At 38.0% G+C, this 17976-nt stretch overlaps 1 long non-coding RNA gene across 1 annotated transcript in view; it reads left to right on the top strand.

The window, feature by feature from the left end:
• Positions 1-1313: 1313 nt before the first annotated feature.
• The window catches only part of LOC134736341 (uncharacterized), a 50724-nt gene continuing 34061 nt past the window's right edge, over positions 1314-17976 (top strand). The window contains exons 1-2 of the long non-coding RNA XR_010120296.1: positions 1314-1763; positions 13024-13235. This is a non-coding gene — a long non-coding RNA (uncharacterized lncRNA). The remainder of the gene's footprint in view (positions 1764-13023; positions 13236-17976) is intronic.

Below are 17976 nucleotides of genomic sequence, written 5' to 3'. Positions count from 1 at the left end.
TGTCTTCCAAACTTTTAGATTTCTCTTCTTCCTTGGGAACACCACTTGTTCTTAGGTTTGGTCATTTAACATATTCCCAAACTTCTTGGAGGCTTTGTTCATTGTTAAAATTCTTTTTCCTTTGTGTTTGTCAGATTGGGTTAATTTGAAAGCCTTATCTTTGAGCTCTGAAATTCTTTCTGCTATTTGTTTGAATTTATTGTTTGAGACTTTCCAGTGTATTTTGCATTTCTCTAAGTATGTCCTTCATTTCCAGAAGTTGTGACTGTTTTTTATTTATGTCATCTATTTCCCTGGAGATTTTTCTGTCCGTATGATTTAACTTTTTAAAAATTTCTTTAAGTTGGTATTCACCTTTCTCTGCTGCCTCCTTGAGTAGCTTAATAATTGACCTTCTGAATTCTTTTTCTGGCAATTTAAATATTTGTTTTTCTTTTGGATCCATTGTTGGTGAGCTTAGTGTGATCCATTGTTGGTGAGCTTAGTGTGATCTTTTGGGGGTGTTAAGGAACCTTGTTTTGTCATACTACCAGAATTGTTTTATGGTTTCTTCTCATTTGGGGAGACTATGTCATGGGGAAGACCTGGGGCTTAGGGGCTGCTGTTCAGGTTCTTTTGTCCCACAGAGTGCTCCCTTGATGTGGTACTCTCCCCCTTCCCCTAGGGAAGGGGTAGGGCTTTCTGAGATCTGAACTGCGGTGATTGTTATTTCTCTGCTGTGCTCCAGGCTGATACTGGGGAGTGTCTGCAAAGAGTCCTGTGATGTGTCTTCAGGTCTCTGAGCCGTGGATACCGGCACCTGCTCTGGTGGAGGTAGCAGGGAAGTGAAGTGGACTGTGTGAGGGTCCTTGGTTGCATTTTTGTTTGGTGTGCTGGTTTTGTGTTGGTTGACCTCTAGCCAGGAGGTGGTGCTTTCAAGAGAGCATCAGCTGTGGTACTATAGAGAGGATACAAGTTTGCCCTAGGGTTGCCTGGATAAGTATTCGGGTTTCTCAGGTGATGGGCAGGGCCATAGAGCTGCCAAGAGATTATGTCCTTTGTCTTCTGCTACCAGGGCAGGTAGAGAAAGACCATCAGGTGGGGGCAGGGTTAGTTGTATCTGAGCTCAGACTCTTGTTGGGTGGGGCTTGCTGTGACTAGTGTAGGGGATAAGGGTGTGGTTCTCAGGCCAATGGAGTTATGTTCCCAGGGAGATTATGGCTGCCTCTGCTGTGTCATACAGGTCGCCAGGGAAGTGAGGGAAAGCCGACAGTGACAGGTGTTATCCAGCTCCCACGCACCTGGAAAGGCTGGTCTCACTGTCAGCATGCTCCCCCAACAGCATCAAGTTTATTTCCAGGCAGCAGGCAAGCAGGGCTGAGAACTTGTCCCAGGCTACAAGCCTCCCTGCTGAGAATACAAGCAGGGCTTTCAGGTTTTATGCCTCCCTGCCTGCCACAGCTTCTGTGCTTGTATTTGCACTCCCCGTTTGACCCCTTCCCCAGATTCTGTCCAGGAAACTTCATGTTCGGTTGAAATTGTTATAAAATTCAACTGGAAGTTTTCTTCTCCTTCTGGTTTTTCCTCAATTCCACTGGCAGCCCTCCCCAAGGACTCCTGCAAGATAAAGACAGAAATGGCCTCCCTGAGGACTGAGGGCCCACAGGGCTCTTGCTGCTGCTTTCTCTACCCCTATATTTTGTGTGGCTCTCTGTATTTGTCTCAGCTCCAGGTAAGGTCAAATCCTTCTCTTATGATCTGGACCTTCAGGTTTCCCAGTGAAGGTATGTGTTTGGGGGCAGACATTCACCCTCTCACGCTTTGGCACTCACAGTTTATTGGCTGCCTCATGGAGCCTGCAGTGGCAAGCTGCTTCCTTCAAAGGGTCTGTGGATTCTCTTAGTTTTCCTGGTACATTCCTACAGTAGTTCTTGGAGCAAAAGTTCATGATGTTAGTCTCCATATGCTGCTTTGTCTGTCCAAGTGGGAACGACAAGTTAGTCCTGCCTCTTATCTGCCATTTTCAAACTTTATTTTTTTTTACAGCAGTTTTAGGGTCACAGAAAAATGGAGAGGAAAGTAGGGAGTTCCCACATATGCCCCTTCTTACCCCAGGTATCCTCCCTCACTAGGAACATTAGCCCAGAGTGGTACATTTGTTAGACTTGATGAAGCTACACTGACACTTTGTCATCACCTGTAGTCCATAGTAGGGTTCACTCTTGATGTTGTCCATTTATGGGTCCTAACAAATGTATAATTACATATATCCACTATTGTAGCATCATGCAGAATATTTCACTGTCCCCAAAATCTGTACTATGCCTATTCATCCTTCCCTTCCTCCCTCCCCTCTAACTCCTGGTGACCACTGATCATTTTACTGTATTCATAGTGCTGTCTTTTCCAGAATGTCCTATAGTTGGAATCATACAATATGTAGCCATTTCAGATTGGCTTCATTCAGTTAATAAGATACATTTAAGATTCTTTCATGTCTTTTCATGGCTTGATAGTTCATTTATTTTTATTGCTGAATAATATTCCCTTGTAAGGATGTGCCACAGTTTATTTATCCATTCGTCTACTGAAAGACATCTTGGTTGCTTCCCAGTTTTGACAATTATGCACAAAGCTGCTCTAAACATTCGTGTGTAGGTTTTTGTGTAGACATATGTTTTAAACTCATTTGAGTAAGTAACCAAGGAGTGTGATTGCTGGATTGTATGGTAAGAGTATGTTTAGTTTTGTAAAAAACTGCCACACTGTCTTCCAAAATAGCTGTGTCGTTTTGTGTTCCAAACAGCAATGAATGTTCCTGTTGCTCCATATCCTCGCCAGCATTTGGTGTTGTGTCTTGTTTTTTTGCCATTCCAATAGATGTGTAGTGGTATCTCTTTGTTGTTTTAATTTGCACTTCTCTAGTGACATATGATATGGAGCATCTTTTCATAAGCTTATTTGCCATCTGTATATCTTCTTTGGTGAGGCATCTTCAGGTCTTTTGCCAATTTTTAAATTGAGTTCCTTCCTTCCTTCGTTACTTCCTTCCTTCCTTCCTTCCTTCCTTCCTTCCTTCCTTCCTTCCCTCCTTTCTCTCTCTCTTTCTTTCCTTTCTTCCTCCCCCTCGCCCTCCTCTCCCCTCCCCTCTCCTCCACTCCCCTCTCCTTTCTTTTCCTTTTCTTTCCTTTCCTTTCCTTTTTGAGATGAGGTCTTGCTATGTTGCCCAAGCTGGTTTTGAACTCCTGGGCTCAAGCAATCCTTTCGCCTCAGCTTCCCAAAGAGCTGGAATTACAGGCATGAAACACCATGCCTTGCCCAATTGTTCATTTTCTTATTGTTGAGTTTTTCTCAATTTTAAAATTGTGTTAAAATACACAGAAGATAAAATTTGCCATCTGAACCATTTTAAGTGCATAGTTCAGTGGTATTAAATATATTCATATTGTTGTGCGACCACCAGCACCATCCATTCTAGAGCTTTTCCATCTTGCAAAACGAAAACTCTATATCCATTAAACAATAACTCCCTATTGCCCCGCACTCCTCAATTTCTGTCAACCACTGTTCTACTTTCTGTCTCTATGAATTTGGCTACTCTAGATATCTCATATAAGTGGAATCATAGAATATTAGTATTTTTGTGATGTTAGTTCTTTTAGGTATATACCCAGGAGTGGAATTGCTGGATCATATGGTAATTCTATTTTTAATTTTTTGAGGAATAGCCATACCATTTTCTATGGTGGCTGTACCATATACATTTACATTTACATTTCCACCAATAGTCCACAAGGGTTCCAATTTCACTAACGCTTATTATTTTCAGGTTTTCTAAATAGTAGCCATCCTAATGGGTATGAGGTGGTATCTCGTAGTAGTTTTGATTTGCCTTTCCTTAGTGATTCATGATGTTGAACATCTTTCCATGTGGTTATTAGCCATTCTATACTTTCTTTGGAGAAATGTCTGTTCAACTCCTTTGTCCATTTGTGAACTGGGATGTTTGATTTTTGTTGTTAAGTTTTAGGAGTTCTCTAGATATTTTGGATATTAATCCTTTATCAGATATATGGTTTGCAAATATTGTCTCCTGCTTTGTGGGTTGCCTTCTTACTTTTTTGATAATGTGTTTAGATGCATAACATTAAAACATTTCAATAAAGTCTAATTTGTCTATTTTTTCTTTTGTTGCCTATGCCTTTGGTGTCATATCCAAGAAATCACTGTCAAATCTGATGTCATGAAGGTTTTGCCCTATGTTTTTTTCTAAGAGTTTTATAGTTTTATATGTTATGTTTAGATCTTAGATTCATCTTGAGTTAATTTTTTAAATGGTGTTAAGTAAATGTTAAACTTCATTCTTTTGCAAGTGGATAGCCAGGTTTCCCAGAACTATTTGTTGAAAAGATTGTTGCCTTCACAATGGAAAGATCTTGATATCCTTGTCAAAAATCATTTGACCATATACATGAGGGTTTATTTCTGGGTTCTCTATTCTATTTTATTTATATATATATCTGTTTTTATGTTAATACCACATGATTTTGATTATTGTAGGTTGGTAGTAAGTTTTGAAATCACGAAGTGTGAGTTTTTTAACTTTGTTCTTTTTTTTCAAGATTGTTTTGGCTATTTGGGGGCCCTTAATATTCCATATACATTTAGGGTGAGTTTTTCTATTTCCACAAAAACCAAATCACTAATTTTTTTTTTTTTTTTTTTTTTGAGATGGAGTCTTGCTCTGTCACCTAGGCCGGAGTGCAGTGGCACAATCTCAGCTCACTGCAACCTCTGCCTCCTGGGTTCAAATGATTTTTCTGCCTCAGTCTTCTGAGTAGCTGGGATTACAGGCTTGTGCCACCATGGCTGGCTAATTTTTGTATTTTTAGTAGAGACAGGGTTTTGCCATGTTGGCCAGGCTGGTCTTGAATTCCAGACCTCAAGTGATCCGCCCATCTTGGCCTCCTAAAGTGCTGGGATTACAGGCATGAGCCACCACGTCCAGCCTGGAATTTTGATTACATTGAATCTGTAGATCACTTTGGGCAGCATTGACGTCTTAACAATATTGAGTCTTCCAACCCAAGAATATAGAATGCATTTCCATTTATTTATGTTTAAAAATATTTTTCAGGCCGGGCGTGGTGGCTCACGCCTGTAATCCCAGCACTTTGGGAGGCCGAGGCGGGTGGATCGCGAGGTCAGGAGATTGAGACCATCCTGGCTAACACAGTGAAACCCCATCTCTACTAAAAATACAAAAAATTAGCTGGGCGTAGTGGTGGGCACCTGTAGTCCCAGCTACTCGGGAGACTGAGGCAGGAGAATGGCATGAACCTGGGAGGCACTCCAGCCTGGGCAAAAGAACGAGACTCCGTCTCAAAAAAAAAAAAAAAAATTTCAGCAATGTTTTATAGTTTTTATTGTACGAGTCTTTCACCTCTTTGGATAAGTTAATGCCTAAGTATTTTATTCTTTTTGATGCTATTATAAATTATTGTTGTGTTTTAAAAGGTTTTTGTAAATTTTGGATAACAGTTCTTTATCAGACATATCTTTTGCAAATGTTTTCTCCCCAGTCTGTGGCTTGTCTTCTCATTCTCTCAACAGTGTCTTGCAAAGCAGAAGATTTTAATTTTAATAAAGTACAGATTATCAGTTATTTCTTTCACAGATTGGGGCTTTGGTATTGTATCTAAAAATTATGAAACTCAAGGTCATCTAGATTTTTCCAGTTTATCTTGTAAGCATTTTATTGTTTTGCATCTTACATTTAGGTCTATGATCCATTTTGAGTTAACTTTTTTGAAGAATGTAAAGTCTGTGTCTAGATTCCTTTTTTTTTTTGCACTTGGATGTCGAGTTGTTGCAACACCATTTGTTAAGAAGACAATCTTTTCTCCATTGTATTGCCTTTGTTTCTTTGTCAAGGATCAGTTGACTATACTTGTGTGGGTCAATTTCTGGGCTCTATATTCCACTCCATTCCATTGATCTATGTATCTGTTCTTTTGCCAATATCACACTGTCCTGATTACTGTGGATTTATAATAAGTCTTGGACTTTGGTAGTGTCAGTTCTTCAACTCTATTCTTTGCTTTCAACATTGTGTTGGCTATTCTGGGTCTTTTGCTTCTCCGTGTAAACTTTAGAATCAGTTTGTCAAAATCCACAAAATAACTTGCTGGGATTTTGATTAGAATTCGTTTAACCTAAAGATCAAATTTGGAAGAACTGACATCTTGACAATATTGAGTCTTTCTATCCGTGAACATGGAATGTATCTTAATTTATTTAGTTCTTTGATTTCTCTCATCACAGTTTTGTAGTTTTTCTCATATAGATCTTATACTTACTTTATGAGAGTTATACCTAAGTATTTCTTTTGGGGTGTTGCTAGTGTAAATGGTATTGTGTTTTTAATTTCAAATTCTACTTATGCATTGATGATATGTAAGAAAACAATTGACTTTTAAAATTTAGCCTTGTATGCTGCATTCTCTCTCTAACCACTTAGTTTCAAGAGTTTTTTTGGGTCAATTCTTTTGGATTTTCTACATAGACAACCATGCCATTTGTTAACAAAGAAGCTTCTATTTATTCCTTCCCAATCTTTATATCTTTTATTTCCTTTTCTTGTCTTATTGCCTGAAGTGCAGTGGCATGAAGATGGCTGACTGCAGCATCACCTCTCAGGCTCAACTGACCCTCTTGCCTCAGCCTCCTGAGTAGCTGGGACCACAGATGCATACCAATATACCCAGCTAATTAAAATAAATTTTTTTTGTAAAGATAAGATTTTGCCATATTGCCCAAGCTGGTCTCAAACTCATGGGCTCAAACAATCCTCCCATCTAAGCCTCCCAATGTGCTGGGATTACAGGCATGAGCCACCCTGCTTAGCTTTCAATTTCTTTAATAGATATAGCCCTATTCAAATTGTCTATTTCTTTTCATGTGAGTTTTGGCAGATTATGTCTTTCAGGGAATTATTGATCTATTTCATCTAGGTTAGCATTTGTAGGCGTAGATTTTTTTTCATAGTATTCCTTTATTATCTTTTAATGTCCATGGGCTCTATAGTGATGTCCCATCCTTCATTTCTGATATTAGTAATTTATGTCTTATCTCTATTTTTCTTAGCGGTTTATTAATTTATTGACCATTTCAGAGAACTAGTTTTTATTAGTAATTTATGTCTTATCTCTATTTTTCTTAGTTAGAGGTTTATCAATTTTATTGGCCATTTCAGAGAACCAGGTTTTATTGATTTTTCTCTGTTGATTTCTTATTTTCAATTTCATTTATTTTTGCTCTAATTTTTATTATTTCTTTTCTTCTGCCTACAGTGGATTTAATTTTCTCTTCTTTTTCTAGTTTCCTAAGATGTAAGCTTAGATTATTGATTTTACATATCTCTTTTTTTCTAATATATGCATCAAATGCTATACATTTCTCTTTATACACTACTTTTGCTGCATCACACAAATTTTGATAAGTTGTATTTTCATTTAGTTCAAAATATTTTTAAATTTCTCTTGACATTTCTTCTTTGACCCTTGTATTATTTAGAAATGTGTTGTTTGCTGGGCACAGTGGCTCACACCTGTAATCCCAGCACTTTGGAAGGCCAAGGGGGGAGGACGACTTGAGCCCAGAAGTTCAAGACCAGCTTGGGGAACATATGGAGACTACCTTTCTAAAAAAAAAAATTAGCTGCATGTGGTGGCACACACCTGTGGTCCCAGCTACTTAGAAGGGTGAGATGGGAGGATTGCTTGAGCCCAGGAGGTTGAGGTTGCAGTGAGTCATGATTGTACCACCACACTCCAGCCTGGGTAACAGAATGAGGCCCTGGCCAAAAGAAAAAAAGTGTGTTGTTTAATGTATAAATATTTCTGTTATTGATTTCTAGTTCAATTTAATTGGGAGTATACACTGTATGATTTTTATTCCTTTAAATTTGTTAAGGTATATTTTATTGTTCAGAATGTTGGTCTAAGTGAATGTTCCATGTGAGCTTGAGAATAGTGCATATTCTGGTATTGTTGGATAAAGTATTCTATAGATGTCAATTATATCCAGTTTATCAATGGTGTTGTTGAGTTCAACTATGTCCTTATGATTTTCTGCCTGCTGGATCTGTTCATTACTGGTAGAGGAATGTTAAATTCTCTAACTGTAATAGTGAATCCATCTATTTCTTCTTGAAGTTCTATCAGTTTTTGTTTTATGTACTTTGATATTGTGTAGTTAGGCTCTTATGCATTAAGAATTGTTATGTATTCTTGGAGAATTGACCCATTTATCATTATGTAATGCCCCTCTTTATCCCTGACCATTTTTCTTGCTCTGAAGTCTCCTCTGTCTGAAAATATAACTACTTCAGCTTTCTTTTGTTAATGTTAGCATTGTATATCTCTCTCCATTCCTTTACTTTAAAAAAAGTTTTTAACTTTGATAAAGAATACACATTGCCCAGCATGGTGGTGTGTACCTATAATCTCAGCTACTTGGAAGCTTGAGCTCAGAAGTTTGAGACCAGCCTGGGCAACATAGTGAGACCCTGTCTTTAAATAAATAAGTAAATAAATAAATAAATAAATGTATTAAATTATCCACATAACATAAAATTTACCATCTTAACCACTTTTAAGTTTACAGTTTATTTATTTATCCATTCACCCATTGATGGACATTTTAATTGCTTCCACCTCTTGGCTGCTATAAATAATGCTGCTGTGAACATGGATGCATAAATATCTCTTCAGAATCTTGCTTTTAATTCTTTTGGATTTGGGCGATCCCAGAAGTGGATCATTTGGTAATTCTATTTCTAATTTTTTGAGGACCCGTCACACTGTTTTCAATAGTGACTGTACCATTTACATTCCCACCAACAGTGCACAAGGGTTCTAGTTTTTCCACATCCTCATGAACATTGATTATTTTCTGTTTCTTTTTTAAAAGTAGCCATCCTAGTGAATATGAGGTGGTATCTCATTGTAGCTGTGATTTTCATTACTGTAATAATTTACAAAGATGATATTCAAATGTCCAAGAAGCATATAAAAAGATGAATATTTGAATATCATATAAAAATGTGATCTTTTTTATATGCTTCTTGGACATTTGAATATCATTTTTGGAGCAATGTCTATTCACATAATTTGACCGTTTTAAGATCAGTTCTTTTTGTTGTTGTTGTTGTGGAGTAGTAGCTCTTTATACATTGTAGATATCAACCTCTTATCCATATATAATTTGCAGCTATTTTCTCCCATTCTCTAGATTGTGTCCTTTCAAATATGATATTTTCAAGCTGGATGTAGCACCATTTATCTATTTTTGCCTTTGTTGAATGTGCTCTGGGTGTCATAGCAAAGAAATCATTGCCAAACCCTTATATGCCTTTACTTTTAATTGATATGTATCTTTACATTTAAAACAGGTTTCTTGTAGACAACATATAGTTGTGTCTTGTTTTTTCATCCACTCTGACAATCTTTGTCTTTTAATTGGTGTATTTAGACCATTAAAATTTAATGTGATTATTGATATAGTTGGGCTCATATCTACCATAATTGTTACTGTGTGCTGTTTGTTGCCTTTGTTCTTTGTCCTTATTTTTGTTTTCCACTCTGTTCCTGTCTTTTGTGGTTTTAACAGAGCGTTTTATATGATTCCATATTTTTCTTTCTCAGCATATCAATTATACTTTTTTTAAAACTTTTGCAGTGGTTGCCCTAGAGTTTGTCATAACATTTACAACTAAGCCAAGTTCACTTTTAAATAACTCTATACCATTTCATGGATACTGCAAGTATTTTATAATAACTGAGTATTCTTATTTTCTCCTCCTGTATTATTGCTGTCATTCATTTCACTTATACATAAGCTATAATCATCAAATGCATTGTTACTATTACTATATTGAACAAACTGTTACATGTTAAATTAATAAAAGAGTTTTTAATTTTATCTTCACACTTATCTATTCTCTAATGCTCTTCCTTTCTGTGAGAAACATCTGAGTTTCTCACCTACATCATTTTTCTTTTCTTTGAAGAACTTCTTTTAACATTTCTCACAAGGCAGCTCTACTGCTAACAAATTCCTCCAATTTTGTTTGTCTGAGAAAGTATTTCTCCTTCACTTTTTAAAGATAATTTTGTAGAATACAGAATTCTAGGCTGTTGGCTTTCATTTCCTCAACTCTTTAAATATTTCACTCTACTACTCTACTCTCTTTTTGGCTGCATTGTTTCGCAAAGTTGAATACAATTCTTATCTTTGCTTCTTTATAGATAAAGTGTTCCCCCTGCAACTCTCCCAGCTTCTTCCTGCAGTTTGAATATAATATACCTACATGTCATTTTTGGAGGCTTTTATTCTGCTTGGTGTTTTCTGAACTTCCTGGATTTGTGGTTTGGTGTCTGAAATTAATTTGAGGGAAATCCTCAATAATTACTGTTTTAAATATTTTTTTCTGTTCCTTTCTCATTTTCTTCTCCTTCTGGAATTCCTATTCTGCATGTTATAACTTTTGTAGTTGTCCCACAGTTCTTGTAAACTCTGTTCCATTTTTCTCCCAGTCTTTTATCTCTTTGCTTTTCAGTTTTGAAAGTTTCTATTGTTATATTCTCAGGTGCAGAGAATTTCTTTTCCAGTCTACTAATGAACTCATCAAAGACACTCTTCATTTTTGTTTTTGATTGCTAGCATTTCTTTTATGCTGTTTCTCAGAAGTTCTATATCTCTGCTTACATTACCCATTTGTTCTTGCATGTTGTCTACTTTTGCCATTAGTTCTTTTAACATATTAATCATAGCTATTTTAATGGTCTGATAATTCCAACATTCTTGACACTCCTGGGGGGTTTGATTCTGGTGTTTACTTTGTTTCTTCAAACTGTGTAGGTATTCTTTTAGTATGCCTTGTAATTTTTTGTTGAAAGTCAGACATAACGTGTTGGGTAAAAGGAACTGAGGTAAATAGGCCTTCAGTGATGTGGTGGTAAGGTGTTGGGGAGGGGAAGTGTTGTATAGTCCTGTGATTAAGTCTCAGTTGTTTTTTTTTTTTTTTTTTTTTTGAGGTGGAGTCTTGCTCTGTTGCACAGGCTGGAGTGCAGTGGCATGATCTCAACTCACTGCAAGCTCCGCCTCCTGGGTTCACACCATTCTCCCGCCTCAGCCTCCCGAGTAGCTGGGACTACAGATGCCCGCCACTACGCCCGGCTAATTTTATTTTTGTATTTTTAGTAGAGACGGGGTCTCACCGTGTTAGCCAGGATGGTCTTGATCTCCTGACCTTGTGATCCACCCGCCTTGGCCTCCCAAAGTGCTGGGATTACAGGCATGATCCACCGTGCCCAGCCAAGTCTCAGGTTTTTTTTTTTTTTTTACCACTTTAGGTGGGACAGGATGGCAACAGGGGCCTGGATTTGGGTATTTGCCTTCCCTCAGATAAGATCTGATAAGATCCTAGTAGGGTTAGGCTTTGGTAAAATAGTTTCTCTTGAGGACAGGCCTTGTTAAGAAGAACAGAATGTTCTGGAGTATTTCAAAATTACACCTTTACTTTACTATTGCTCTCCCTCTTACCATTACTTTTCCCTCTTCCTGCTGGAAGCCCAAGGAGATTTTTCTCTGATGTTCACTGTGAGAACTCGGAGGAACTCCTGGAGGTAAAGTGTAGGCATCCCCCTTGCAAGTGGGCCCTCCCGGAACTTTAACTCCCAGACTTGTCTACATGGAGCCTCCAGCAATTCATCAACTACAGTTCAGGTTTTTCTAGCCTGGTATTTGTTCCTGCACAGATTTCTTTTTATGAGTTTCTGCTCCTATAAGTTGATTCTCTGTATCCTCCTGTCTAGGACTACTAGACAAATTTAATTTTCTAACAAATCTAAGAAGAGTTACTGATTTTTGTTTTGTCAAGTTTTAACTTGTTAGGACAGAGTGATGACTCCTAAGGTCCTTATGTGCTAGATGGGGCAAACTTCTATTTCAAAGGCTTTTCTAATTTTCTCTTAAGACATTATACATTGTGATTACTTGCTCTTGTGTTCCTTATAGTATAATATTTATTCTTGAATAATGTATTTTAAAATTTGAATTCTTTGCTGAATTGTGTCACTTCATTTTTTTTTTTTTATCTTTTTGTTTTTCTTTTTTCTCATATAGGAAGTACTGTCATTCTGACAGCAGGTTCACCCAAAGGGTACACCTTGACTTTGTAATAGTATCCAGGACTGTTCTATTAAATTTCAAAGTGAGAAAACTCTTTTTCATCTATTGGCAGATAATGTGCACCCAAATTAAGTGTGAGTGGGGGTCTGACTGTATATCTGAAGTGTACAGGCAGAGGTGAATGTGCGTGGCTTTAGCAGACCCACACTCATCCAGAGATAACTGGACCATGGAGGCAGGGTGGGAGTGGAGAGAAGTCATCATAGGATGGTGATCAGGTGCTTGCAGGGAGAAGAGAAGGAAAAGCAGATGAGTGAACAGGGGCAGATGGTGTTGGAGAATTCCATCAAGTGGATATCAAGAAGGGACTGGAGGTTAAAACCTTTGGGATAAAGAAGAAGAAAAAAAGACAAGCTGGTAAAAAGTAAGGTCTGGGGGGTGGAAGCAAGAAAGGGAGTTGCTGAAAACTCTAGAATAAGCAGTAAGACATCTTTCAATAAAACTGCCCCTTCCCAGATGGCACCTGGGCACTGTTTGCTGGGCACAAACATGGCACTGTTTCCTAGGAGATGATTCCTCCAGTTCTTTAAGGTAGTAATGAATGACAACAAGAATTTACTTCTCCATGCTAGACATGGTGTAGAATCCAGAGCCTGGCTGGCTGTGACGCGCCCATGGTGACACCAAGGGGACTCTGCATGGGCACATCCCGGCCCTCCTCACTGCATGTTCTCCAAGCCAGGTCTTTGAAACCGCCAGTGATGGCAGGTGTTAACTCCTACGTGTAGGTGGTTGGCTAGTGACCCCAAAGAGCCTCTGAGAAACTTGGAATTCCCCTTCTCTTTCCAGGGAATGACAGAATCTGGGATGATTTTCTTCTGTTTCTTATCTAAAAAACAACAAAAAGCCCAGCATACACTGACTCACACAAACCTTTTGCTAGAGGCAGCTCTGTAGACTTAAGACGCTGTCATTTTTCAGAAGATCCCAGCTTGCTTTGGAACTACAGTCAGCCCTGCAACCCACCCTCACCGCTACAGACACCGCTGCTGTCTGTAAAGGTGAGTGAGATAATACCTGCTGCTCAGCTCAGGTCCCTCTGTCCAACAACCTGGGTCTGCTGTTGGGAACAAAGAACAGGAGAACAAAGAAAAACTCCCAGCAGCCTTACAGACCACATGGCTTTGCAGCAGACTCAGCCGAGCAGTTGTCGAAACACCTGTCACCAGTATGTGGATTTTAGTGATGAGCTGTCGCTGCATTTCTAAGTTGCTCTAGTTCTTACTTATGTTATTGCATGTGTTATATCATTTAAAAATGCGACTTAGCTCATTTTGAAATGGAAGATTACATTTTGATCAATTTTGGGACCTATTTTAGTGGCATATTTTCATGATCTGTAGGAATGTTATTTTGTTCCTGATCTTTTTTCTTATAATAACTTTATATGGACTTTGATGTGCATGCTTTTCTGTTATTCGATTTCATGCAAAATTAATTTCTTAAACTTTTGGAAGAAGGTATGATGCAGAGTGGGTTTGCTAACTTGCTAGAGCTCCCTCTTCTGTTGTTTTGTGAAGTGTTAAAAAATATAGTGATGTCCTTGCTGAGATTTTGTGGCTCTGTTCATCTCCTCTATTTTCATATGGATCTTCTCTTTTCTTCACCTCCATTGTCCTGCAAGGTGGGGCCCTGTCCTTAGAGGGAGGCAGGTCAATTTTGAGAATTCATGAAGAGTTGACTGCCTCTGGTCCTTCATATCTTACTGGGGACCCCTTGCACTCACTAGCCATTGGATTGCGTAAAGCACTCTCTTTCAGGTGCTAAATTAAAACTAACCTATATACTTTCCAACCAATGCCTACTGGATATTTTGGGCATCTCCTGTTTTCAGGTTTATTGTGTGTCCCATTGTTTTTCTCTGCTCTCCTCTGCACCAATGCTAGTGCAGGTCTTGTGGCTACTAAAGTTTTGTCCCCAAGTGTATGTTGATGTTGTGGGGCTAGCTTAACACCCAACGTTTTTTTTCCAATTGAGGTATAATCTACAAACAACAAAATGCACAAATCTGAAGTGTTATGTTGAGTGAGTTTTGGCAATGTGTGCCCTCACCTTGTCACCTGATTTTGAGATAAATATTGTCCAGAGTTTTTTTTTAAATAGTGATAAAATTCACATAGCAAAATTCACCACGTTAACCATTTAAAAGTGTATAATTCTGTGGTTATTAGTATATTCACAAATTTGTGCAATCATTACAACTATTTAAATCCAGAGCATTTCTATCATCCCAAAGAGAAAACCCATACTCCCTATTGCTCCCAGCCCCTGGCAACCACTAATCTGCTTTCTGTCTCTATGGATTTGCCTAATGAGGACATTTCATGTAAATGGAATCACACAATACGTGGCCTTCTGTGTCTGGCTTCTTTCACTTAGCATAATGTTTTAAAAACTCATCCACGTTGTGGCATGTATCAGCACTACATTCCTTTACTTGGCTGAATAATATTCCATTGTAAACATATACCACATTTTATTTATCCATTCATCAGTTGATGGACATTTGTCCCCCCGCCCGCTCACTTTTGGGCTGTTATAAATATGCTGCTATGAATATTTGTGTGCACGTTTTTGTGGGAATGTATATTTCATCTCTCTTGAGTATATACCTAGGAGTGGAATTACTAGGTATATGGTAACTATATCCTCTTGAGAAACTATCAGACTGTTTTCTAAACTGGTGGCACTACATTACATTCCAATCAGCAGGATATGAAGGTTCCAGTTTCTCCTCATCATGCCAACCCTTGTAATTATCGATCTTTTAAGTTAGAGCCATTCTAGTGATATGAAACAGAGTATCATTGTGGCTTTGATTTGCATTTCCCTGATGGCTAATGATGTTGGGCATCTTGTCATGTGCTTACTGGCATTTGTATGCCTTTTTTGGAAAAATGTGTTTTGAGATCCTTTCGCTACCTTCTATTTGGTTTATATGTCTTTTTTTAATCATTGAGTTGTAAGAGTTCTTCATATATACTAGATAAAAGTCTCTGATTAGACATACAATTTGCAAATATTTTCTTTCACTCTCTGGTTTGTCTTTTTTCCTTCCTTCCTTCCTTCCTTCCTTCCTGCCTTCCTGCCTTCCTGCCTTCCTGCCTCCCTCCCTCCCTCTCTCTCTTCCTCTCCCTCCCTCCCTTCCTTCCCTCCTTCCTTCCTTCCTCCCTCCCTCCTTCCCTTTCTCCCTCCCTTCCTCCCTCCCTCCCCCTGCCTCTCTCCCTTTCCTTCCTCTCTCTGTCTGTCTCTCTCTTTTTTTCTCTTTCTGTCTTTCTCTTTTCCTTTTCAATTTCCATTTCCTTTTCCTTTTCCTTTTCCCTTTTCCCTTCCTCCCCTCCCCTCCCCTCCCCTTCCCTTCCTTTCCTTTCCTTTCCTTCCCTTTCCTTTCTTGTCTCACTCTGTTGCCCAGGCTGAAGTACAGTGGTACCATCTTGGCTCACTGCAACCTCCACCTCCTGGGTTCAAGGAATTCTCCTGCCTCAGCCTCCCAAGTAGCTGGGATTACAGACATGTAATCCCAGACCACACCCAGCTAATTTTTGTATTTTTAGTAGAGACAGGGTTTCACCATGTTGGCCAGGCTGGTCTCGAACTCCTGACCTCAAGTGATCTGCCTGCCTCAGCTTCCCAAGTGCTGAGATTACAGGTGTGAGCCACCATGCCCAGCTGTCTTTTTCACTTTCTTGATGGTATCTTTTGAAGCATGAAGTTTGGTATCCTTTGAAGGATGAAAGTTTTAAATTGTGATAAAATTCAACTTATTCTTCTTCTGTTGCTTGTGCTTTTAATGTTATATCTAAGAAGCCTTTGCCTAAATGAAGGTCATGAATACTTTTCCCTATATTTTCTTCTAAGATTTTATAGCTTTAGTTCTCACATTTCGTTTTATGGTCCATTTTGCATGTTTTTTGTATGTGTATTTTATGTGAGAGGAGTCCACATTTATTCTTTTGCATGTGGATATGCAGTTGTTGGAGCACCCGTTTTTGAAGACCATTCTTTCCCCCTTGAACTGTCTTTGCACCCTTGTCTAAAATCAATTGGCTTGCGGTTTTATTTTTGGACTCTCGATTCTATTCCACTGATCTATAGGCATATCCTTGTGCTAGTACCAAAGTATCTTAATTACTGTAGTAAGTTTTGAAATTGGGAAGTGTCAGTCTTCCAACTTTGTTTTTCTTTTTAAAGATAATTTTGGCTATTCTAGATTCTTTGAATTTGCATATGAATTTGAATTTGCTGTGTTTTTTGTAAATTTAAATACTTTTATGCTTCAAAGGATACCATCAAGAAAGTGAAAAAGACGAACGAGTGAGTGAAAGAAAATATCTGCAAATTTTATGTCTAATCAGAGACTTTCATCTAGAATATATGAAGAACTCTTACAACTCAATGATTAAAAAAAAGACACATAAACAAATTAAAAGGAGGTCAAAGGATCTCAATACACATTTTTTTCAAAGAACACATACAAATGCCAGTAAGTGCATGACAAGATGCTCAACATAATTAGCCATCAGGAAAATGCAAATGAAAGCCACAATGAAACTCTGTTTCATACCACTAGAATGGCTGTAATTTAAAAGATGGATAATTATTAATACAAGAGCTCATGAGATAAGGAAAAATTAGAACCTTCACACACTGCTGATTGGAATGTAAAGTGGTGCAACCACTTTAGAAAACAATCTGATAATTTCTCAAGAGGATAAACATAAAGTTACCATATACCTGGTAACTCCACTGCTAGGTATACCTAAGAGAAATTAAATAGAATCCACACAAAAATTTGTATACAAGTTTCCATAGTAGCATTATTTTATGGTAGCCAATTGTGCTATGAGATGTCTGGTTGTGGATCTCTGCATTTATTCTATTTGGAGTTCTTTGAACTTTTTGGAAATATAGAGTAATACTGGCTTTCATCAAATTTGGGAAGTTTTTGCCATTTTTTAAAGAATTTTTTTATACCATTTTCTCTCTCTTCTCTTGGTACTCTTATTTATCATATGTTGATGCAATTAAAGGAGTCCCAAATTCTTTGAGGCTTTGTTCATTTTTCTTCATAAGTTTTATCTGTTCTTGAGATTGCACAAGCTCTATTCATCTACTTAATGTTCTCTGATTCTTTATTCTGCTAGGTTAAATCTACTGTTATGCCTTTTCTGTGAATTTTAAATTTCAGTGATTGTACTTTTCAACTCAAAAATTTCCCTTTGGTTCTTTTTTGTACTTTGTAGCTCTTCATTGGTATTCTCTATTTGATGAGACATTGTCATCCTACTTTACTTCTTTAGCATGCTTTCTTTAGTTCTCTAAACATATTTATAATGGCTGCATTTCAGTCTTTGTGTGTTAAATGTAGTCTTGGGGCCCTCCCACTGGCAGTTTCTGTTGCTTGATTTTTCCCCTCAGGTATGGGTCACAACTTCCAGTTTCTTTGCCTGTCTCATAATTTCATGTTAAAAGCTGGGCATTTTATATTTTATTTTGCAGTAATTCTGCATAAAGATCCTTCTTCTTGAGTTTGTTGTTGTATTTTTCTTATTATTTATTACTCATTTGGCTGGACTATTTAGTAGTCCACAGCTGAAGTCTTTGGTGTCTCTCCTCAGAGGGTGCAGGCTTAGCCATGCTCATGGTCACCTTGGAATAAGTAGTTTTTTTTTTTTTTTGAGACAGAGTCTTGCTCAGTTGCCCAGGCTGGAGTGCAGTGGCACGATCTCGCTCACTGCAAGC

Source organism: Symphalangus syndactylus, chromosome 4 (assembly GCF_028878055.3).
Source record: "Symphalangus syndactylus isolate Jambi chromosome 4, NHGRI_mSymSyn1-v2.1_pri, whole genome shotgun sequence".
NCBI lineage: Eukaryota > Metazoa > Chordata > Mammalia > Primates > Hylobatidae > Symphalangus > Symphalangus syndactylus.
This window is presented reverse-complemented; position numbering and strand designations above follow the sequence as displayed.